This window comes from Balaenoptera acutorostrata, chromosome 7 (assembly GCF_949987535.1).
Source record: "Balaenoptera acutorostrata chromosome 7, mBalAcu1.1, whole genome shotgun sequence".
NCBI classification, from domain to species: Eukaryota; Metazoa; Chordata; class Mammalia; order Artiodactyla; family Balaenopteridae; genus Balaenoptera; species Balaenoptera acutorostrata.
The window spans coordinates 102,262,984-102,287,144 of NC_080070.1; the positions used below are offsets into that span (position 1 = coordinate 102,262,984).

At 41.1% G+C, this 24,161-nt stretch overlaps 1 long non-coding RNA gene across 1 annotated transcript in view; it reads right to left on the bottom strand.

Annotated features, from left to right (window-relative positions):
- LOC103020824 (uncharacterized) overlaps positions 1-24,161 on the bottom strand; it is a 32,002-nt gene that overhangs the window by 5,933 nt on the left and 1,908 nt on the right. Inside the window, exons 3-7 of the long non-coding RNA XR_009008866.1 lie at positions 24,061-24,130; positions 17,856-18,030; positions 16,224-16,500; positions 14,495-14,714; positions 14,336-14,405 (exon numbers count right to left, since the gene is read on the bottom strand). This is a non-coding gene — a long non-coding RNA (uncharacterized LOC103020824). The remainder of the gene's footprint in view (positions 1-14,335; positions 14,406-14,494; positions 14,715-16,223; positions 16,501-17,855; positions 18,031-24,060; positions 24,131-24,161) is intronic.

A 24,161-nucleotide genomic window follows, 5' to 3' on the forward strand; every position in this document is an offset into this window, starting at 1 on the left:
GTAAGATTTAAGGCCTTCAAAAGTAAAGGCTTTTGTTTCTCTGGTTAGCTTTTGTCACCTATAATAGTTACATTCAAACATTTTTATTTTTATAATTGGAAGTTTAAGAAATGACTACAACCATTTACTATAGAAATACTTAAGCTATTTTATATAAGATACTTAGACAAAAACACATTGGCATCTAAAACTTAAAGTGTAGGACTTCCCTGGTGGCACAGTGGTTAAGAATCCGCCTGCCAATGCAGGGGACACGGGTTCGAGCCCTGGTCCGGGAAGATCCCACATGCCATGGAGCAACTAAGCCCTTGAGCCACAACTACTGAGCCTGCGCTCTAGAGCCCACAAGCCACAACTACTGAGCCCACATGCCACAACTACTGAACCCCGCACGGTAGAGGAGCCTATGCTCCGCAGCAAGAGAAGCCACCATAATGAGAAGCCCAGACACTGCAGCGAAGAGTAGTCCCCACTCGCTGCAACTAGAGAAAGCCCGCATGCAGCAATGAAGACCCAATGCAGCCAAAAATAAATAAATTAAAAAAAATTTTTTTAAATGAAGTGTATTAAGACTTTTTTATTTTTAATGTTTATTGAAAGTCACCAATGTCAAATTGAGTAGGCAACTAATACTCAGTGGTTGATGGTTACTAAGTTTTAGAAAAACTTTCCTTAATTAAAAGGAAGTTCATCTCTTATAGCAATCCACCTAAAATTGTATTTTCAAGATTATCTTGAAAATTTTATCTTAGCTGGTAGTGTTACGTCCTCAGCTTTTTAAGGATGCTGAAATTCAGCACTAGCCAGGAGGAAAAAAAGGACTTTCTGTATTCCAATATTTTAATTTTTTAAATCCTCCTTTACTCTTTTAAAAAAATCCAGATTCTCTCTTTCTCCATTTGAAAGGTCAAGTTCAGCTCCTAGTGAGCCTCTGAAGTCCTTGCTGCATCTCCCTGTGAGTTCCCATACTTGGCACTTAGTGGGTCCTTAGGAAATGCTTATTGAATGAAAAAGCACTTCTTGTTTAGTCTATATTTTGAACCTAGCAAGGTTCAGGCAATATCTTTGTACCAGAGGCTTGAAACGATAGTCTAATCTACTCGCTGGCTGCAAACCTCTCTCATAGTTCTGGGTTGTTAATTATTACATAGAGTGATCCAGGAAACTGGATTTAATTAGCAAGTTAAATGTTCCACTAATATTCATGGCTTGTACTAGGAACAGGTTCTAGTTCTCAATCCAGTAATTTTACCTTGGGAAAATGGGATCTTTGCTCTGAGCACATCTCAGAAGTGATGGAAATGCTAGTAAAAGCCATCTCCACTCTCAAAGAGATGCAGTGTTGCCTCATCTCCCCCAACCACTACGCCCTTGGCTTTCTAGACGCATTAACGCCACGACTGCAGTTCCTCTAAAGGAATAAGCCTGCACTTCTGGAAAGAGAGCATTTATTTCATTATGGCTGTTGTACCGCTGCCGCCAAGGCTGCTAATCAGATTTAGGAAAGCCAGCCCACCCAGAGCACAATGGCTGTGTTTTTATCACATCAGAGACAAGTCAACACTAGGTCTCACTCCAGGATTAAGTGCCGTCTCATATATTGGGCTGTTTGCCAGACAAAGAAGTTGTAGCATGTGTCTGCCCTTTTCAAGATGGCTAGTAAAATGCTGCCATCAACCTCGAGGACTGCATGATTTCTCAGGGATCCTATTTGGAAATCATGGAATATGGAGCTGACAATCTAGTCATCTACTCTGAGGACGTTTTAATCCAGGTGGTGATAATCCCCACTACTTTGTTGACCTTTGACTCTGGCAACTCCCCCATCTGCCTAATTAGTACCTTAAGGCTTAGCAGTGACATATATCTCTTATTCTTTAAGATTTCTTGAGCATTTACTATGTGCCAAGCTCTGCTATATACTAATGGTGTATATTCTACATTTTGAGGAGGCCAGGATTGTCTTAGTTGTACACGCTATTGGTAAAGATCAGCAAGGGGTAAAGTCTAAGATGAAGGAAGAACATTACAATTCTCTATTTTTGTAAACATATACACATGAGTAGACAATGATAAAGTTCTAGATGGAGGCAGAGCAAACAGTTAATAGTGGGTAACTTGAAGGAAAGTACAGGGATTGTATTTGAGATGGGAGTTAAAGGGAACTTATGCCTTATCTGTAATGTTTTAACTTTTTTTTAAGTAAGGAGACTATTTGTGTACAACTGGTATAATTAAAAACAAAAAACAGAACCAAAAGTCTTTTTTGAAGTATAAAATGTTATATTTTGAATGAAGTGTGCTATAAATGTTGACGAAATCAGGGTTCTTAACTTGAAATATAAATTCAAAGACCTACAGAATTAAAATTCATTGTTTCTAGTCACTAATGAGTTTAATGAATAACATTACAAGGCTCTTAAAGTTGGGACCATGTTAGTCACATTTCTGTGTGCCTCAGTTTCCTTATCTGTAAAAGGAGTACAAAGTTCAGGTTCCTTAACTGGGAGTTTGGGATTAGCAGATGCAAATTAGTATATATAGGATGGATAAACAAGGTCCTACTGTATACTATATTCAATATCCTATAATAAACCATAATGGAAAAGAATATGAAAAAGAATATACATAACTGAATCACTTTGCTGTATAGCAGAAATTAACACACTGTAAATCAAAAATACTTCAATAAAATATTTTTTAAAAGTTCAGGTGCCTTAGCACACTAAACAGGCTCTTTGTAATCTGACTCCAATACAATCTCTCTCATCTCTGCATTCTCAGGATATCAGTCTCCCACCCCCACTAAGCCTCCGTATACTCACCAGTCCCCAAACCCAGACCCTGTTTTATGGCTCAGACTGTTCCTTCTGCCTGGAATGCCTCCCTCTCTTCTCTGCCAAGCCAGCTTTTACTTATGTTCAAAGTCTACCTCTGATGATACCTCACCTGTGGAAGCTTCTCAATGCCACTGCCCAGGTACAATACTTGGACATACACCTATTGGAGAAGGCCTTGCTAGATTGTTCTAGAACAGATGTGCCACTCATGAGGTCATGCACACCCTCTCTCCCACTCGCTGCTGTACCCCCAACACCAGCACGGCACAGAGCACACTGTAGGTGTATAATGAGTATTAAGGAAATAAATGGTTAGTGCACAGATAGATTCTGGGTGGGTTGAATTCGAAGTACCTTCAGAGCATCCTAATTTCCCCAGCACTGAGCACAAACCTCAGCAGGTATCTGTTGCATGCATTTGTTCAGTAAACACCTGGCACTATGTCCATTGTGCTTCTTGGGGAGAAATCATTCCCAGGTAGTTCTTTAGCCAAAATGAGTCATACTCAATACACACTAGTACTTTAAAAGAGCATATAGTACATTTCATTTTATACCATGGGAAATAAACAAAAGTAAACAGTTTCTGATTTAGATACATGAAGGATTAATCAATATACAGTATTAACATACACTTGCTCTGTACTATTATGCGGAGAATGTAAACCTACACAAGGATGACCAAGAAGTGACTACACTTTCACAGTCATGTGAGAAGCTGCGAGGTGGTGATGACATGGTTAAGTCAATGTCCCCAAGTCTTATCTGTAATCAAACTCATGAGGGCACTAGTATAAGTGATTATGGGGAAGGTAAAATTGTGCCTTTCTGGAGGGCAATCTGAACAATGTATTAAAATTTAATATATACATCAAATTGATTCTGGAAAAATATGTCAAATTAAGCATATAAAGATGTTTACACTATTGTAATGAGAAAAACTGGAAATAACCTAAAAAGTCCTCACTAGGGGATAAGTTAAGTAATCATGCTAGACCCCTGTAATGGGGTACTCTGTTGCCTAAAAAGATTGGACCTATTTCTAGGATACAACTGAAGGAAAAAGTAGGCTCCAATTATGAAAAAAGTATACGTATCATATTTCTTGAGATTAAAAAGAGGTGTCACCCAGGAATTATCTGTGTGTACAGCCCCAAATATTAGATGATAGTTCTCCTCTTTTTTCTCCAAAATGAACATATATAGCCCTTGTTCTAAAAAATCAAAATTAAGATAGCTTCCAGTATTTGCATTCCTGTGGTTGCATAAAAGAGTGACACTCCATGTTTAGAAGTGAAGGTCACGTTAATAGACTTTACAACCTAGATGGAGATATTGGACAATGTTCATATCTCTAAGAAAAGGGTCAGTCTTCTGGCCAGCCGAGACTGAGGAAAAACAAATCAATCTTGCAGATATTCCTTAAAATATGCAGGTACTCCATAGAAACTTGAGTTTGAGTTCAGTAGGAAGTGTCATGGTCTATCTGGGTTTGAATGCAGTGTTACAACAGCCATGATTAATTTTTTGACCACTTCCTTTGCTCCTATGTTCTAATCAAAATATGGTAAGCTGTGTTCACAGTTAAAAGTAGAGTTTTCTTAGAGAGTGTGTTTACATCAAAATTTAAATCTTTAAGATTGTCTGTATATTAAATGTGCCTCCCATAGTAGGTTGAAAGAAAATTGAGTTTAAGTAGAAAATTTAATATACATATTTTTCTGTATCTGCTGTTTAGCATGTATGATGGTGGTCTAGAGAGTTGAAGAACAGAACTGGAATTTTTTTTTTTGGCCGTGCGGCATGTGGGATCTTAGTTCCCTGACCAAGGATAAAACCTGTGCCCCCTTCAGTGGCAGTGTGGAGTCTTAACCACTGGACCACCAGGGAGCTGGGATTTTAAAAATAAAAAATTGTAACTTAACATATCAATCATATCTAAATAGATTGACTTTTTTACATTTATTCATAAGAAAGGTTATACTTCCTCTTTCCAAATGAAAGCAATTGTTCCCTTAATCCTGAATATTTGGTTTTTCCCATTCATATCTTGCCTTTCCTAGATGAGTCATAATGCAGTTATGGCCAACAAAAAGCTAAACCTGAAGGTCATAAGATCCTAAGTGTTTATCTTTAGATATGGAATGTTTATACAGCTTCTCCAAGATTTGAGCTTCTTCCCATGGTATGAATCCCTGGAATCCTCAAACACTAGTTTGTTTGCTAGATTTTTCAGACTCCATTTAACTTCCATTTCTACTCCTTTTAAGAATGTTCACAGTATGGTGATAACTTTAATAGGCTCAATTAACTGAGAATCAAGAAAAAAAGACATTGAACAGTAAAAGGATATGAAGATGTAAAAGAGGACATCAGGAGAGCAAGAAAATGTAGATTTTTTTTTTTCCTAGAATATGTTTGAGCCTATATGACTACCAGTTGAAGGCAAGTAAAGATAGGAAGGGGTTAATATACTTGAAAAACAGGGTAATCACAAATCATAAACATACAATAGATTCACAAAAACCAAAAAGACGACAACATAAATATAATAAAAAAGAAAATCAAACCAAAAAAAGAAAAACAAGAAAAAGGGACAAAGAAGAAATATAATCAAATCAATGGGAAAACAAGATTTAAAATGGCAATAAATACATATCTATCAATAATTACCTTAAGTGTCAATGGACTGAATGCTCCAATCAAAAGGCAGAGTGGCAGATTGGATTAAAAGAAAAAGAGCCTACAATATGCTGCCTACAAGAGACCCACTTTAGGGCAAAGGACACACATAGATTGAAAATGAGGGGATGGAAAAGGATATTTCATGCTAATGGAAATGACAAGAAAGCAGGGGTCACAATACTCATATCGGGCAAAATAGACTTTAAAACAAAGGCCGTAAAGAAAAAGAAGGACACTATATAATAAAAGGATCAATACAAGAAAAGGATTTTATACTCATCAACACATATGCACCTAATATAGGAGCACCCAAATACATAAAACAAATACTAACAGACGTAAAGGGAGAAATTGATGGGAATACAACAATAGTAGGAGACTTTAACATCCCACTCATATCAATGGACAGATCTTCCAGACAGAGAATCAATAAGGCAACAGAGATCCTAAATAATACAATACAACAGTTAGACTTAATTGGTATTTTCAGGGCATTACATCCAAAAAACCAGAATACACATTCTTTTCAAGTGCACACGGACCATTCTCTAGGATTGACCATGTACTAGGGCACAAAACAAGCCTCAACAGATTTAAGAGTATAGAAATTATCTCAAGCATCTTTTCTGACCACAACAGCATGAAACTAGAAATCAACCGCAAAAAAAAAGAAACGAGAATAAAACGATTACATGGAGACTAAACAAAATGCTACTAAAAAACCAATGGGTCAACAATGAAATCCAAGAGGAAATTACAAAATACCTTGAGACAAATGACAATGAAAACACAACCATACATAATCTATGGGATGCAGCAAAAGCAGTCCTTAGAGGGAAGTTCACAGCAATACAGGCCATCCTCAAAAATAAGAAAAATCTCGAATAAATATAACCTACCACCTAAAAGAATTAGAAAAAGAACAAACAAAATTTAAAGTCAGCCAAAGGAAGGAAATAAAGATCAGAGAGGAAATAAGTAAAATAGAGATTTAAAAAAAATAGGAAAAAAATCAAAACCAAGAGCTGGTTCTTTGAAAGGGTAAACACAATTAGCAAACCTCTGGCCAGGCTCACCAAGAAAACAGAGAACCCAAATAAAATAAGAAATGAAAAAGGAGACATAACAATCGATACTACAGAAATACAAAAAACCATAAGGGAATACTATGAACAATCATATGCCAACAAATTTGACAACCTAGAAGAAATAGACAACTTTCCAGAAACATACAGCCCACCAAAACTGAATCAAAAAGAAATAATTTGAACAGACTGATCACTAGAGGTGAAATAGAATCTGTAACTTAAAAACTCCCTACAAAAAAGTCCAGGACCAGAAGGCTTCACAGGCGAATACTTCCAAACATACAAAGAAGAACTTATACCAATTCTTCTCAAACTTTTCCAAAAAATTAAAGAGGGAACACTCCCAAAGACATTCTATGAAAGCCACCATCATCCTGATACCAAAACCAGAGAAAGGCACCACCAAAAAAAAACAAAGGCAAATATCTCTGATGAATAAAGATGCAAAAATTCAGCAAAATTTTAGCACACCAAATCCGACAACCCATAAAAAAGATCCTACACCACGACCAAGTGGGATTCATCCCGAATTCACAAGGATGCTTCAACATATGCAAAATCAATGTAATACATCACATAAGCAAAAGAAAAGACAAAAACCACATGATCATCTCAATAGATGCAGAAAAAGCATTTGACAAAATTCAACATTGATTCATGATAAAAAAAAAAAGCTCTTACCAAGGTGGGTATAGAGGGAACATATCTCAATATAATAAAAGCTATTTATGACAAACACACAGCCAATATAATACTCAATGGGGAGAAGCTGAAAGCCATCCTGCTAAAATCTGGAACAGGCAAGGATGCCCACTCTCACCTCTCCTATTCAACATAGTATTGGAAGTCCTAGTCACAGCAATCAGAGAAGAAAAAGAAATAAAAGCTATCCAAATTGGAAGTGAAGAGGTAAAATTGTCATTATATGCAGATGACATGATTCTATATATAGAAATCCTAAAAACTCCACACAAAAACTACTAGAACTGATCACCGAATTCAGCAAGGTAGCAGAATACAGGATTAACATACAGAAATCAATGGCATTTCTTTACACCAACAATGAAATATCAGAAAGGGAATGTTAAAAATACAATATCTTTCAAAATCACACCTCCCAAAATAAAATACTTAGGAATAAACCTGACCAAGGAGGTGAAAGACTTATACACTGAGAACTATAAAACATTAATAAAGGAAAATGAAGATGATTCAAAGAAATGGAAAGCTATCCCATGCTCTTGGATTGGAAGAATTAATATTGTTAAAATGGCCATACTACCCAAAGCAATCTACAAGTTTAATGTAACCCCCACCAAATCACCCATGACATTTTTCACAGAACTAGAACAAATAATCCTAAAATTTATATGCAAGCATAAAAGAACCAGAATTGCCAAAGCAATCCTGAAGAAAAAGAACAAAGCAGGAGGCATAACCCTCCTAGACTTCAGACAATACTACAAAGCCACAGTAACCAAAACAGTCTGGTATTGGCACAAAAACAGACATACGGATCAAAAGGACAGAATAGAGAGCGTATGAATAAACCCACACCCTTACAGTCAATTAATCTTTGACAAAGGAGGCAAGAATATACAATGGGAAAATGACAGACTCTTCAGCAAGTGGTGTTGGGACAGTTGGACAACTGCATGTAAATCAATGAAGTTAGAACACACCCTCTCACCGTACAAAAAAAATAAACTCACTATGGCTTAAAGACTTAAGACATGACACCATAAAACTCCTAGAAGAGAACATAGGCAAAACATTCTCTGACATAAATCATACCAATGTTTTCTTAGGTCAGTCTCCCAAGGCTATAGAAATAAAAGCAAAAATAAACAAATGAGACCTAATCAAACTTACAAGCTTTTGCACAGCAAACGAAACCATAAACAAAACAAGAAGACAGCCTACAGATTGAGAGAAAATATATGCAAACAATGCGACCGACAAAGACTTAATTTCCAAAATACACAACAAGCTCATACAACTCAACAACAAAACAACCCAACTGAAAAATGGGCACAAGACCTAAATAGACATTTCTGAGAAGAAGACATACACATGGCCAGTAGGCACGTGAAAAGATATTCAAGGGACTTCCCTGGTGGCCCAGTGGTTAAGAATCCGCCTGCCAATGCAGGGGACACGGTTTCGATCCCTGGTCCGGGAAGATCCCACATGCCGCAGAGCAACTAAGCCTGTGTGCCACAACTACTGAGCCTGCGCTCTAGAGCCTGAGAGCCATAACTACTGAGTCCATGTGCCACAACTACTGAAGCCCGTGCACCTAGAGCCTGTGCTCTGCAACAAGAGAAGCCACTGCGATGAGAAGCCTGCACCACAACAAAGAGTAGCCCCACTAGCCGCAACCAGATAAAGCCTGCACGCAGCAACGAAGACCCAACACGGCCAAAAATCAATCAATCAACCAATCAATGTATTCAAAAAAAAGACAAGATGCTCAACATCGCTCATTAGAGAAATGCAAATCAAAATTACAATGAGGTACCACCTCACACCAGTCAGAATGGCCATCATCAAAAAGTCTACAAATAACAAATGCTGGAGAGGGTGTGGAGAAAGGGGAACCCTCCTACACTGTTGGTGGGAACGTAAGTTGGTACAGTCATTATGGAAAACAGTACAGAACTTCCTCAGAAAACTAAAAATAGAGTTGCCATATGACCCAGCAATCCCACCCCTGGGCATATATCCAGAGAAAACCATAATTTGAAAAGATACATGCACCCCTATGTTCATAGCAACACTACTCACAATAGCCAAGATATACAAACAACCTCAATGTCCATTGACAGAGGAAAAGATAAATAAGATATGGTACATATACACAATGGAATACTACTCAGCCATAAAAAAGAATGAAATAATGCCATTTACAGCAACATGGATAGAGATGATCATACTAAGTGAAGTAAATCAGAAAGAGAAATACAAATACCGTATGATATCACTTACATGTGGAATCTAAAATATGACACAAACGAACCTATCTATGAAACAGAAACACGGACATACAGAACAGACTGGTGGTTGCCAACAGAGAGGGGGTCGGGGGAGGGATGCATTGGGAGGTTGGGGTGAGCAGATATAAGCTTTTATATACAAAATGGATAAACAACAAGGTCCTACTGTGTAGCACAGGGAACTACATTCAATATCCTATGATAAACCATAATGGAAAAAATAAAAGAATGTATATATGTATATGTATAACTGAATCACTTTGCTGTACAGCAGTAATTAACACAACATTGTATATCAACTATACTTTAGGAAAAAAAACATGGACTAATTTAGATATGTACTTTCACAGAAGTAATAATCTGGATGGCTGTTTGGTTATTACAGAGTCCTAGAAATTTTTATATCATATAGAACTAATGCTCCCAAACAAGTAGTTCTTTTAGTAGTTAGGTTTATTTTCTTTTCCTACATGACCAAATGAATTTGTTAAATATATATTGTAATAAATTTTAGATATAAAGTTTCATATCTAAAATTTGGCCTATCTTGTACTTATGTTACATTGTAGTCCTAAGTTTTTTTTAAAGTACATGGAGAGTTTTGAGGACTGAAAATAATTCAGTCGAATGTGCTTAATAACTACAATGATATGCTCATGGAGTTGGATATTCTCTCAAAAGACATACTAGTTTAAAAGAGTATAGTTTTTTGTTCACACATTAAGGATAAAGTATTTCTATTTGGTTAGCTACTTTGACCTTTTTTTTTCCCAAGCAGAAAGACAGACTTTCTGTGAAATATTAACGTTAAAAATATTTAACTTCTAAGACAAGCCACTTATGTAAAGAAATGGGTTAGTCAATTTTAAGAAAATGGTTTTGCTGGATTTGATGGCCCATTAAGTAGAGCCTAAGACTGGTTAAACGAGCAAGTGGTCTTGAAAGAGGGAGAGAGAGAGGGATGTATTTCCTATCACACCTGCCTTGGCATTTCTGCTGACTAGCTGTGTGACCCTGGCTAAATTAACCTAGGTGCTCTACACAAAATGAGGGGATGGGACCAGGCAATTGTTTAGATCTCTTGCATTTGGGATTTCTTAAACCTCTTTCCTGAGCAAGAGGCAGGGTCAGGGAGCATATTATGTGTGTGAGAGCTCCGGAGATGCCTGCCTCTAGTGTCTAAGGGTTTGCCCAGCTGCATCTAGTATTTCTGACAGTCATTTTATATCCTTTCCCTTGAGAGGCAACCTCTTCCACTGGTGGATTTTATTATTGGGGTTTTTTTGTTTGGTTTTTTACACCACTGAGAACGTTTTGTGGGCTAAATATTTCAAAGTCTTCACTGCAGGAAAGTACCAGTACTATTAAGGTTAGATTTTAATTCTTGGTGCCACGTTGGGATGCCTAGAGAGAGCTCTGAAATGCAGTATCCTTAATCTATTACTACCTAGTGAATGTAAGATAAAAGGCAACCAACCATCTAACCCTAGCCTTTGTTGCTTGTCATCAACAGAGCTATGGTTGCATGTGGAACTATGTCAGATATCGCTGTAAATCAAACACTTGAGTGTTTTAAAAAAAAAAAATCACAAATTCCATGACAGTGAAGAAGACACTTTGTATCTCTGATCAAAAACCCTATATGTTCAGAATAAAGTTTAATATAGATTGTAGTAAGCTTGCTTCGTGTAACAAAGTTCGTTCAGGTGGCAGGCTGAATCAGGGACATGTAGGTAGAGCAGGAGAAGCCTTCTGCCATGGCACTCAGAATTTGATAAGTTAAAGATTATATGTAGGTTCAAATGAACTTACAAAACAGAAATAGACTCACAGCCATTGAAGACAAACGTGTGGTTACCAAAAAGCAAAGGCGGGGAGGGATAAATTAGCAATTTGGGATTAACAGATACATCCTACTATATATAAAATAGATCAACAACAAGGACCTACTGTGTAGCACAGGGAACTATATTCAATATGCTGTAATAAGCTATAAGGGAAAAGAATCTGAAAAAGAATACATATATACATAAAACTGAATCACTTGGCTGTATACCTGAAACATTGTAAAATCAACTACACTTCAACTAAAAAAAAAAGATTATATGTCGGTTCAAGTTATTCCCCAGAAGAGACAAAGCTAGGTGCTGACGTCTGAGGTGCTAAGAGCAGGTCTGCTTTGGCTGCTTTATGTTGGAGAGGGAAAAAATATCCTCCTTCTTCCACTCTCACAAGAGAAGAAACAGGGGGCTGAGGGCACGGAACATGAAAGAAGAAACAGGGGACTTCTTCTGAGAAATTGTAAGCAGGCAGCTCGTTACTAAAAGCCTCAAAGCTTATAATGGAAAAAGGCGGTGAGAACTTCGGTCCACGTTTCAAAACTGTTCCCTTTTCCGAAGCACGAGAATCAGGGCTGGGAAAGAACTTTTAGTTACAAGCATAAAGTGAGTTAAAAAAAAAAAAGTTCTAGTCAAGCTTGCTTGGGGAGGGGTGTGGCATGTTTGTGAGGGGTGGGTGAGGTTGGGGGCAAGGGGTAGTGAGGGCAGCGGGACGGCTCCTACACAGGAGGGTTTGATTAAACTGATTTGCTTAATGACTAAGGGTTACTGAGAAGCCTACCGATTCTAGTTGCATTTATACAAATTTTGCATATATCTTGAAGTGTATACATAAATATATAAACCTTTAAATATCTAATATTTATAAAAGCAGGTTTTCAAAAGTGTCCTTTAGCGTTGTATGCTTAGTCACATAACCGCAGTCACTTTTTCTAGACAAAGGCTGGCTGAGTGGAGAGGAGAGGCCGTGCTTCCCCCCGCTCAGTGGGCTCTGCCTGGGAAGCACGCTGTCACCTGTCGGTGAGGCCACGACCTTGGCTGGGGAGTGACTTGCCCTCGTGTATGCCGTGTGACTTGGAAAACGTCAACAGTCCTGTAAACACACGTACGCGGTCGGGGGAAAGCAAGCGCGAGCAAGAGCAAAGCGAAGACACTAGATCTGAGGGCAGAGGAGGCAACACAAGAGAGTGAAGCGCTTGGCCTGGGGGGAGCTTTCAGCGGGGGAGGAGTTTCCAGAGAAAGGTTGGGGGGGGGGGAAGGATTTGCAATAGCTGCTCTGGAGGGGGTTAGTTACCGAGGGGGAGGGAGACACAGAAGAGGATTTCTGTTGCCTTATGTATTCTTCCCATGTGGCATTGTTTCCTCCAAATATGGAAGTAGAGATTTGAATTAGTCTCGAATACATGTTTAGAGAGTTGACCCATAGGGTGAGCTGGTTTCACATTACAGTGGAAAAACTTCTAAGTCAGCAGTGGTCCAAAGAATGCCCGACTTCCAACACTTTGGAGTCGATTTCTGGAACTAATGTGTAAGTGAACAAATATTTAGCGGGTTCTGCATTGTGCCGAGTTCTAAAAGGGACGCTGATGTGGCCGAAGACATACTCTGTGTCTTCAGGGAACTTCCTCTCGGGTTAGGCGGGGAAGGTTTATCAGCCCATTGGCAACAGAAGAGAGAGCTTCAGAGAAAGGGCTGTGAACCAGGCCAGAGAGAGGGGACTGCAGGGTAAAGTGAGGTTGCCCTTAAGGAAAGGGCTGGTTTGGAGGAGAGATAAGAGTTAGGATTTCAAGGAGGACAACACTACAGGAGCGACGGCGGAAGGGAAATACAGAGGTACCACATACAACGTGATAGTCATTATGTCTTAAAGGATTTCAGTAACACCTCACTCTACTCAAAGCCCTTTCACTCAAATTGGCTCTGTGATCCTGGTCGGGAGCCCAGGTCTATTCACTGGCATTTTACAGCTGAAGGAAATGAGGACTTAAGATTCAGAGAGACTGTGAATCACCTGAGATCGTGTAGGGGACAAACCAGGATTTGCACTTATCACCTGACCCTTGGGCCCCTGTCCCCCTAATGCAGGGCAGAGAGGGGACTGCTGTAGCAGTCTGGAGAGGGTTTAGAGGCCCCTTAGCACCACGAAGATACGGATGAGAACGCTGGTTCAGCTGCTTTGACACAGACCAAAATCATAGTGACATAAATAGGAGGGGTTTGCTTTTCTACCTTATACAAGTTCAAGCTGGCAGGTCGTCCAGGGGAGTCAGGCACAGACAGCTTTAAACCACAAGGTCACTGGACCTCTCGAGACAGACGTGCCCCCGCTCCCCCTGCCCCCAGAGGTGGAGCTACTTGGACACATCAACCCAGTTCCTTGGTTCAGCTAATGGGAAGCACTAGCAAGAGATTAGACCTGGGGAGGGGGCAGGACTGCAGGGTGTTTATGCCCCCCGACTCTCCGCAGGGTGGTCACAGTTGGCTGCATCCCTCAACCAGAGATCACAGGTGGTTTTTTTCTTTTTTCGCCGCCTCTCTCGGTTTGTGGTATCTTAATTCCCCGACCAAGGATTGAACTCGGGCCGCCGCAGTGAAAGCACCAAGTCCTAACCACTGGACCGCCAGGGAAGTCCCTACAGGTCCTGTTGAATGCCCCTTCTACGCACTCCATCTTTAGTCTGTTGTTTCCACCTTCTCTCCTCACCCCTGTCCAACGGTGGCAATAGCCCCCTGCCTGGTGCTGGATCTGGGCTGCTGTCCTTTATGGCTTTCCTTCTCCCTGTCCACATCTTTGTCAACAGTTCCTTATTAAACTGTCCAGCTCATGCCCTTGTCTCCTGCCGGAACCCTCACCGGTACAGCCGTCCAGGGACCCGTACTGCTCTTACCTTGTTTCACCAGTGTTATCCTCTTCTACATGGTTACATCTGACTCACCATATTCTGGCCCAGCTGAAGGCTGAAAAAACAAATGGAAGGTGGATTCGTCTCCTATAGCTGCTGTAACTAATCACCGCAAACACAGGACTTAAAACAACATGACTTTACCTTACAGTTCTGTGGGTTCGACGTCTGACACAGGTCTCCCTGGGCTGAAGTCAAAGAGTCGCATGGCTGTGCTCTCTTTGTGGAACCAGTGGAGGAGAATCCTTTTCCTTGCTTCTTCCAGCTTCTAGGGTCCTCTTCGTCCAGCTTCAAAACCACCAGCATCGGCCAAACCCTGCCCAGCCTGGCGTCTCTCTCTGCCCCTCCTTCCACGTTTATAAACCTTTATAATTACATTGGGCCCACCTGGGTAATCCAGGCTGATTGCCCTGCGTCAAGGTCAGCTGATTAGTAGATTAGCACCATAATTCCACCTGTAAGCCTAATTGCTCTTCACCATGTAATATAACCTATTCTTACAGGTTACAGAGATGAGGACATGGACATCTTTTGGAGGCCATTATTCTGCCTACCACAAAGGGCAAACAGCTTCCCTTTTCTTTTTCTTTTTAATTGACGTAGAGTTGATTTACAATGTTGTGTTAGTTTCAGGTGTACAGCAAAGTGAGTCAGTTATACATATATGTTTATATATTCTTTTTCAGATTCTTTTCCATTATAGGTTATTACAAGATATTGACTATAGTTCCCTGTGCTATACAGTAGGTCCTTGTTGTTTACCTATTTTATATATAGTAGTTTGTATCTGTTAATCCTCAACTCCTGATTTATCCCTCCCTCTCCTCCCTTTTCCCTGTGGTAACCATAAGTTTGTTTTCTGTTTCTGAGTCTATTTCTAAACAGGTTCCTTTGAAGGTTGTGCCCTTGTAGTTACACTCAACACTCTCATGAACATCCTGTTGGTCAGAATTTAGTCCCGTGGTCATACTGAACCACAAGGAAGTTGAGAAATAGAATCTAAGTAGGCAGCCGTGTGCCTGGTTAAACCATGGAGGAGTTCTATTACCAAAAGAAAGAAGAGGGATATCGAACAGCACTTTCCAGCCTATGCCCCATTAGGCTCCTTTGCTCTTGCTGGGATCTACTCTCCATTTCCCTTCACTTCATTTTGCCCCCCTTGGGGCTGTGGTTAATTGCACTCACCTACTGCCCCTGAGCCGCCCTTCACCTGGGATTGGTTTCTAATTTAGGAGAAGACATAGAATTGTTTCCTAAATGGACCACACCAGCTACCTCATCATCGGTTGTCTCCTGATATTCATAATTTCTCTAATGATTTTCCTGACCTTCATAATGAACTCAGAGATAAGTTGCAAATGTTTCTAGCTGGTCTCTGGTAACAGGGTTTCCCCACACTTACTGGCCCACACACCTGCTGTGTCGCCTACCCAGCCCGTGGTCCACCATCTTGCTCTGTCTTCCACAGTCAGTGTCTTAGGTTCTATCTGCCCACCCCCGCTATCGAATCTTCCAGTCTCAGTCTCTACCAGCCTGGTCACTACTCCCAGTGACCTTGGCTCCTGGCGCCTACCGTTCCCTCAACCCCTGCTCTGAGATGTCAGAATTCAGTCTACCCTTCTCTGTGTTGGTCTCTCATGCCTCAGCAGACCTCCCAGTGCTGGGTAGTTGATGTAGTGTTCACTCAACTCAAATTTAGGAAACTATTAGAATAATTATAATAGAGGCAAAGGAAATGGATGCATGTTGACGTGTGTAAGTATTTATAGGAAGAATTAAAATGTATCTTCTAATCATATTATTCGTTGACTATCATATATAGGCGCTTTACATACTCTAATTCATTTAATTCTTCTTCTTTTTAGCTACTTACATCAAATTATCTTCCTTAGATGGGAGGCAGAGCCATGCCTTCTACCAGGAAAGTTGATGAAGCATCACATAGGCAGAATACATGGATCTAAAACCAAGAGTGGAAATATGTGTGATGCTGCTCACACTTACATCCAAATGACTCACAGGCAAAATTTTACCTCCTGTACCTATGACTCTGGGCTCTTGTCTCTAAGGAAGTCTCGTCACTTGACAGCACAACAGTTGTTCCACTGACTGGAATACATACCATTTCCCAGTTTTTCAGGCTTCTCATGCTAAAGGATAAACAAGACAAAAAAATTGGGGGGGGGGGAATTATAATTTTGTCTGGGGTAATTGATCTCGATTTTTAAAGGGAAATAGAGCCGCTGGTGCACAGCGGCTAGAATCCGGACAGTCTAGTCTTGCCATGTCCCAGGGAAAAATGTAAGAGCAATCTCCTCCATTCGTGCAGGACCTTCCAAGGCTCAGAATCCTCAGGAAAGAAGGTTTGGGTCACTCTACCTGGCAAAGAGATGCTTGCTGAAGACAGAATATAAAGATCAGAAATCCCAACTACAGCTTCTAGAGAAGTTACAGAAGTCTGCGACCTCAATCTGTGTTTCTCAATATGTGATGTTTTATAGGTACTTCTATTTTTATTATGAAATAGAAAATATATTTAACTTTTTAATCTCTTTCCCCACTGCTATTCTGTACTTAGCATATGTTGGTAGTGAACTTTGTCATTTTGATTTATGAATTCAGTACATCAAGACAGACTTGTAACAGAAGTAGAAAAGGAACAGAGTTCAGCTGGAGACACCGCCTGAGAGCTGGATGCACTGAGTGAGTGATGGGATCTTAGGTTGGTTCCCCTGAACACCGGGGATATGCTTTCAGATGGCTGAGTGCATGCAACACTGTGTTTTGGTGGAAACATTTGTTTTTGTTTTAGAAGAAAAGATGGGATGAAGAATGTATTATGATATTAGGAAGTCACAGAGGTGGGCTAGAATGGAAATTTGTAATTCATTGATGCGTGGAAGCAAAAATCCTTCCTACCTTGGAAGAGTCCAAAATAGGTGGAGGCAAAATTCCCCTCCCACTACCAGAGCCCAAGGGGGCAGACATTCTCTCTTCTCACTCCCTGGCAGCCAGGGCACATGAGAAGGCTCAGCCAACTGGGCACTTCTACTAGGGATGTTGAGTCATGAGAAAGTGACACAAGAGGGATTTCCCTGGTGGCTCAGTGGTTAAGAATCTGCCTGCCAATGCAGGGGTCACGGGTTCGATCCCTGGCCCGGGAAGTTCCCACATGCCACAGAGCAACTAAGCCCATGTGCCACGACTACTGAGCCTGCGCTCTGGAGCCCGCGAGCCACAGCTACTGAGCCCCCGCACCACAACTACTGAAGCCCATGCACCCTAGAACCCGTGCTCCACAATGAGAAGCCACCGCAATAAGCCCACACACCACAACGAAGAGTAGCTCCTGCTCGCAGCAGCTAGAGAAAGCCCGCACAGCAACAAAGACCCAACGCAGCCAATAAATAAATTAATCAAAAAAAAGTGACACAAGAGGCAGAGACGGTTGGAAATTAACAGGATGGTGGAGAGTGTCTATCAGGGCCAGCATGAGCATCCTTACCTGAGTGTCCCTGAGGTGTGATCTCGAATATACGCCCAGATGCATAATTGTCCTTGGTTACATTTTCTCGAGCCATTTCTTCAATTTTTTGTGCTTTCAGATATCCTTCTTGTAAATTCCCTTCCTGCTTGATAAACTCTCCTCGGTTTTCAGTGTTTGCAATCAAGAACTCAGACTGGGAAAATCATAATACTTAGTTGGTTTTTTATTTTTAGTTATTTGGATTCTTTTCATTTTACCATAATTAGTGTAGCAATGAATTATCCCCAAAGCTCCTCCCTCCAGCCCCCCGTGTTTAAGATTTTTTTCTTAATGTACAGGTTTAACTGGTCTTAGGATAGATCTTGCTATACATTGTCAAATTACTTCGCAATGAATAGGAGGCCCACAGAGATGATGGGTTTATCTTTGCCCTTGCACTTGATTCCCCAGATCACTGTTTTCACTGAATCTCTGCCTTGGTCACATCTTGAACTGATACAGCAAGTAATAGAAGTTAAGATGATTTATCTGACATTACTGAGGAATGAGATTTTCCACCTATGTACATTTTAAAAAAGATAACCAGGGGGCTTCCCTGGTGGTGCCGTGGTTAAGAATCCGCCTGCCAATGCAGGGGACACGGGTTCGAGCCCTGGTCCAGGAAGATCCCACATGCCGCAGAGCAACTAAGCCTGTGTGCCACAACTACTGAGCCTGCGCTCTAGAGCCTGAGAGCCATAACTACTGAGCCCACGCGCCACAACTACTGAAGCCCGTGCACCTAGAGCCTGTGCTCTGCAACAAGAGAAGCCACTGCGATGAGAAGCCTGCACCGCAACAGAGAGTAGCCCCGCTCGCCACAACTAGAGAAAGCCTGCACGCAGCAATGAAGACTCAACACGGCCATCAATCAATCAATCAATCAATAAATGTATTCAAAAAAAAAAAGACAAGACACTCAACATCGCTCATTAGAGAAATGCAAATCAAAATTACAATGAGGTACCACCTCACACCAGTCAGAATGGCCATCATCAAAAAGTCTACAAATAACAAATGCTGGAGAGGGTGTGGAGAAAGGGGAACCCTCCTACACTGTTGGTGGGAACGTAAGTTGGTACAGTCATTATGGAAAACAGTACAGAACTTCCTCAGAAAACTAAAAATAGAGTTGCCATATGACCCAGCAATCCCACCCCTGGGCATATGTCCAGAGAAAATCATAATTTGAAAAGATACATGCACCCCTATGTTCATAGCAACACTACTCACAATAGCCCAGATATACAAACAACCTCAATGTCCATTGGCAGAGGAAAAGATAAATAAGATATGGTACATATACACAATGGAATACTACTCAGCCATAAAAAAGAATGAAATAATGCCATTTACAGCAACATGGATAGAGACGACCATACTAAGTGAAATAAATCAGAAAGAGAAATACAAATACCGTATGATATCACTTACATGTGGAATCTAAAATATGATACAAACGAACCTATCTATGAAACAGAAACACGGACATACAGAACAGACTGGTGGTTGCCAACAGAGAGGGGGTCGGGGGAGAGATGGATTGGGAGGTTGGGGTGAGCAGATATAAGCTTTTATACACAAAATGGATAAACAACAAGGTCCTACTGTGTAGCACAGGGAACTACATTCAATATCCTATGATAAACCATAATGGAAAAAATAAAAGAATGTATATATATATATATGTATATGTATAACTGAATCACTTTGCTGTACAGCAGTAATTAACACAACATTGTATATCAACTATACTTTAGGAAAAAAAACATGGACTAATTTAGATATGTACTTTCACAGAAGTAATAATCTGGATGGCTGTTTGGTTATTACAGAGTCCTAGAAATTTTTATATCATATGGAACTAATGCCCCCAAACAAGTAGGTCTTTTAGTAGTTAGGTTTATTTTCTTTTCCTACATGATCAAATGAATTTGTTAAATATATATTGTAATAAATTTTAGATATAATAAATCTTCATATCTAAAATTTGGCCTATCTTGTACTTATGTTACATTGTAGTCCTATTTCTTTTTTAAACTACATGGAGAGTTTTGAGGACTGAAAATAATTCAGTCAAATGTGTTTAATAACTACAATGATATGCTCATGGAGTTGGATATTCTCTCAAAAGACATACTAGTTTGAAAAGAGTATACTTTTTTGTTCATACATTAAGGATAAAGTATTTCTATTTGGTTAGCTACTTTGACCTTTTTTTTTTTCCCAAGCAGAAAGGAAGACTTTCTGTGAAATATTAACATTAAAAATATTTAACTTCTAAGACAAGCCACTTATGTAAAGAAATGGGTTAGTCAATTTTAAGAAAATGGTTTTGATGGATTTGATGGCCCATTAAGTAGAGCCTAAGACCGGTTAAAAGAGCAAGTGGTCTTGAAAAAGAGGGCGAGAGAGAGGGATGTATTTCCTATCACACCTGCCTTGGCATTTCTGCCGACTAGCTGTGTGACCCTGGCTAAATTAACCTAGGTGCTCTACACAAAATGAGGGGATGGGACCAGGCAATTGTTTAGATCTCTTGCATTTGGGATTTCTTAAACCTCTTTCCTGAGCAAGAGGCAGGGTCAGGGAGCATATTATGTGTGTGAGAGCTCCGGAGATGCCTGCCTCTAGTGTCTAAGGGTTTGCCCAGCTGCATCTAGTATTTCTGACAGTCATTTTATATCTGTTCCCTTGAGAGGTAACCTCTTCCATTGGTGGATTTTATTATTGGGGTTTTTTTGTTTGGTTTTTTACACCACTGAGAACGTTTTGTGGGCTAAATATTTCAAAGTCTTCACTGCAGGAAAGTACCAGTACTATTAAGGTTAGATTTTAATTCTTGGTGCCACGTTGGGATGCCTAGAGAGAGCTCTGAAATGCAGTATCCTTAATCTATTACTACCTAGTGAATGTAAGATAAAAGGCAACCAACCATCTAACCCTAGCCTTTGTTGCTTGTCATCAACAGAGCTATGGTTGCATGTGGAACTATGTCAGATATCGCTGTAAATCAAACACTTGAGTGTTTAAAAAAAAAAAATCACAAATTCCATGACAGTGAAGAAGACACTTTATGCCTCTGTTCAAAAACCCTATATGTTCGGATTAATGTTTAACATAGATTGTAGTAAGCTTGCTTCATGTAACAAAGTTCATTCAGGTGGCAGGCTGAATCAGGGACATGTAGGTAGAGCAGGAGAAGCCTTCTGCCATGGCACTCAGAATTTGATAAGTTAAAGATTATATGTAGGTTCGAATGAACTTACAAAACAGAAATAGACTCACAGCCATTGAAGACAAACGTGTGGTTACCAAAAAGCAAAGGCGGGGAGGGATAAATTAGCAATTTGGGATTAACAGATACATCCTACTATATATAAAATAGATCAACAACAAGGACCTACTGTGTAGCACAGGGAACTATATTCAATATGCTGTAATAAGCTATAAGGGAAAAGAATCTGAAAAAGAATACATATATACATAAAACTGAATCACTTGGCTGTATACCTGAAACATTGTAAAATCAACTACACTTCAACTAAAAAAAAAAGATTATATGTCGGTTCAAGTTATTCCCCAGAAGAGACAAAGCTAGGTGCTGACGTCTGAGGTGCTAAGAGCAGGTCTGCTTTGGCTGCTTTATGTTGGAGAGGGAAAAAATATCCTCCTTCTTCCACTCTCACAAGAGAAGAAACAGGGGGCTGAGGGCACGGAACATGAAAGAAGAAACAGGGGACTTCTTCTGAGAAATTGTAAGCAGGCAGCTCGTTACTAAAAGCCTCAAAGCTTATAATGGAAAAAGGCGGTGAGAACTTCGGTCCACGTTTCAAAACTGTTCCCTTTTCCGAAGCACGAGAATCAGGGCTGGGAAAGAACTTTTAGTTACAAGCATAAAGTGAGTTAAAAAAAAAAAAGTTCTAGTCAAGCTTGCTTGGGGAGGGGTGTGACATGTTTGTGAGGGGTGGGTGAGGTTGGGGGCAAGGGGTAGTGAGGGCAGCGGGACGGCTCCTACACAGGAGGGTTTGATTAAACTGATTTGCTTAATGACTAAGGGTTACTGAGAAGCCTACCGATTCTAGTTGCATTTATACAAATTTTGCATATATCTTGAAGTGTATACATAAATATATAAACCTTTAAATATCTAATATTTATAAAAGCAGGTTTTCAAACGTGTCCTTTAGCGTTGTATGCTTAGTCACATAACCGCAGTCACTTTTTCTAGACAAAGGCTGGCTGAGTGGAGAGGAGAGGCCGTGCTTCCCCCCGCTCAGTGGGCTCTGCCTGGGAAGCGCGCTGTCACCTGTCGGTGAGGCCACGACCTTGGCTGGGGAGTGACTCGCCCTCGTGTATGCCGTGTGACTTGGAAAACGTCAACAGTCCTGTAAACACACGTACACGGTCGGGGGAAAGCAAGCGCGAGCAAGAGCAAAGCGAAGACACTAGATCTGAGGGCAGAGGAGGCAACACAAGAGAGTGAAGCTCTTGGCCTGGGGGGAGCTTTTAGCGGGGGAGGAGTTTCCAGAGAAAGGTTGTGGGGGGGGGGGGGGAAGGATTTGCAATAGCTGCTCCGGAGGGGGTTAGTTACCGAGGGGGAGGGAGACGCGGAAGAGGATTTCTGTTGTCTTATTCTTCCCATGTGGCGGTGTTTCCTCCAAATATGGAAGTAGAGATCTGAATTAGTCTCGAATACATGTTTAGAGAGTTGACCCATAGGGTGAGCTGGCTTCACATTACAGTGGAAAAACTTCTAAGTCAGCAGTGGTCCAAAGAATGCCCGACTTCCAACACTTTGGAGTCGATTTCTGGAACTAATGTGTAAGTGAACAAATATTTAGCGGGTTCTGCATTGTGCCGAGTTCTAAAAGGGACGCTGATGTGGCCGAAGACATACTCTGTGTCTTCAGGGAACTTCCTCTCGGGTTAGGCGGGGAAGGTTTATCAGCCCATTGGCAACAGAAGAGAGAGCTTCAGAGAAAGGGCTGTGAACCAGGCCAGAGAGAGGGGACTGCAGGGTAAAGTGAGGTTTCCCTTAAGGAAAGGGCTGGTTTGGAGGAGAGATAAGAGTTAGGATTTCAAGGAGGACAACACTACAGGAGCGACGGCGGAAGGGAAATACAGAGGTACCACATACAACGTGATAGTCATTATGTCTTAAAGGATTTCAGTAACACCTCACTCTACTCAAAGCCCTTTCACTCAAATTGGCTCTGTGATCCTGGTCGGGAGCCCAGGTCTATTCACTGGCATTTTACAGCTGAAGGAAATGAGGACTTAAGATTCAGAGAGACTGTGAATCACCTGAGATCGTGTAGGGGACAAACCAGGATTTGCACTTATCACCTGACCCTTGGGCCCCTGTCCCCCTAATGCAGGGCAGAGAGGGGACTGCTGTAGCAGTCTGGAGAGGGTTTAGAGGCCCCTTAGCACCACGAAGATACGGATGAGAACGCTGGTTCAGCTGCTTTGACACAGACCAAAATCATAGTGACATAAATAGGAGGGGTTTGCTTTTCTACCTTATACAAGTTCAAGCTGGCAGGTCGTCCAGGGGAGTCAGGCACAGACAGCTTTAAACCACAAGGTCACTGGACCTCTCGAGACAGACGTGCCCCCGCTCCCCCTGCCCCCAGAGGTGGAGCTACTTGGACACATCAACCCAGTTCCTTGGTTCAGCTAATGGGAAGCACTAGCAAGAGATTAGACCTGGGGAGGGGGCAGGACTGCAGGGTGTTTATGCCCCCCGACTCTCCGCAGGGTGGTCACAGTTGGCTGCATCCCTCAACCAGAGATCACAGGTGGTTTTTTTCTTTTTTCGCCGCCCCTCTCGGTTTGTGGTATCTTAATTCCCCGACCAAGGATTGAACTCGGGCCGCCGCAGTGAAAGCACCAAGTCCTAACCACTGGACCGCCAGGGAAGTCCCTACAGGTCCTGTTGAATGCCCCTTCTACGCACTCCATCTTTAGTCTGTTGTTTCCACCTTCTCTCCTCACCCCTGTCCAACGGTGGCAATAGCCCCCTGCCTGGTGCTGGATCTGGGCTGCTGTCCTTTATGGCTTTCCTTCTCCCTGTCCACATCTTTGTCAACAGTTCCTTATTAAACTGTCCAGCTCATGCCCTTGTCTCCTGCCGGAACCCTCACCGGTACAGCCGTCCAGGGACCCGTACTGCTCTTACCTTGTTTCACCAGTGTTATCCTCTTCTACATGGTTACATCTGACTCACCATATTCTGGCCCAGCTGAAGGCTGAAAAAACAAATGGAAGGTGGATTCGTCT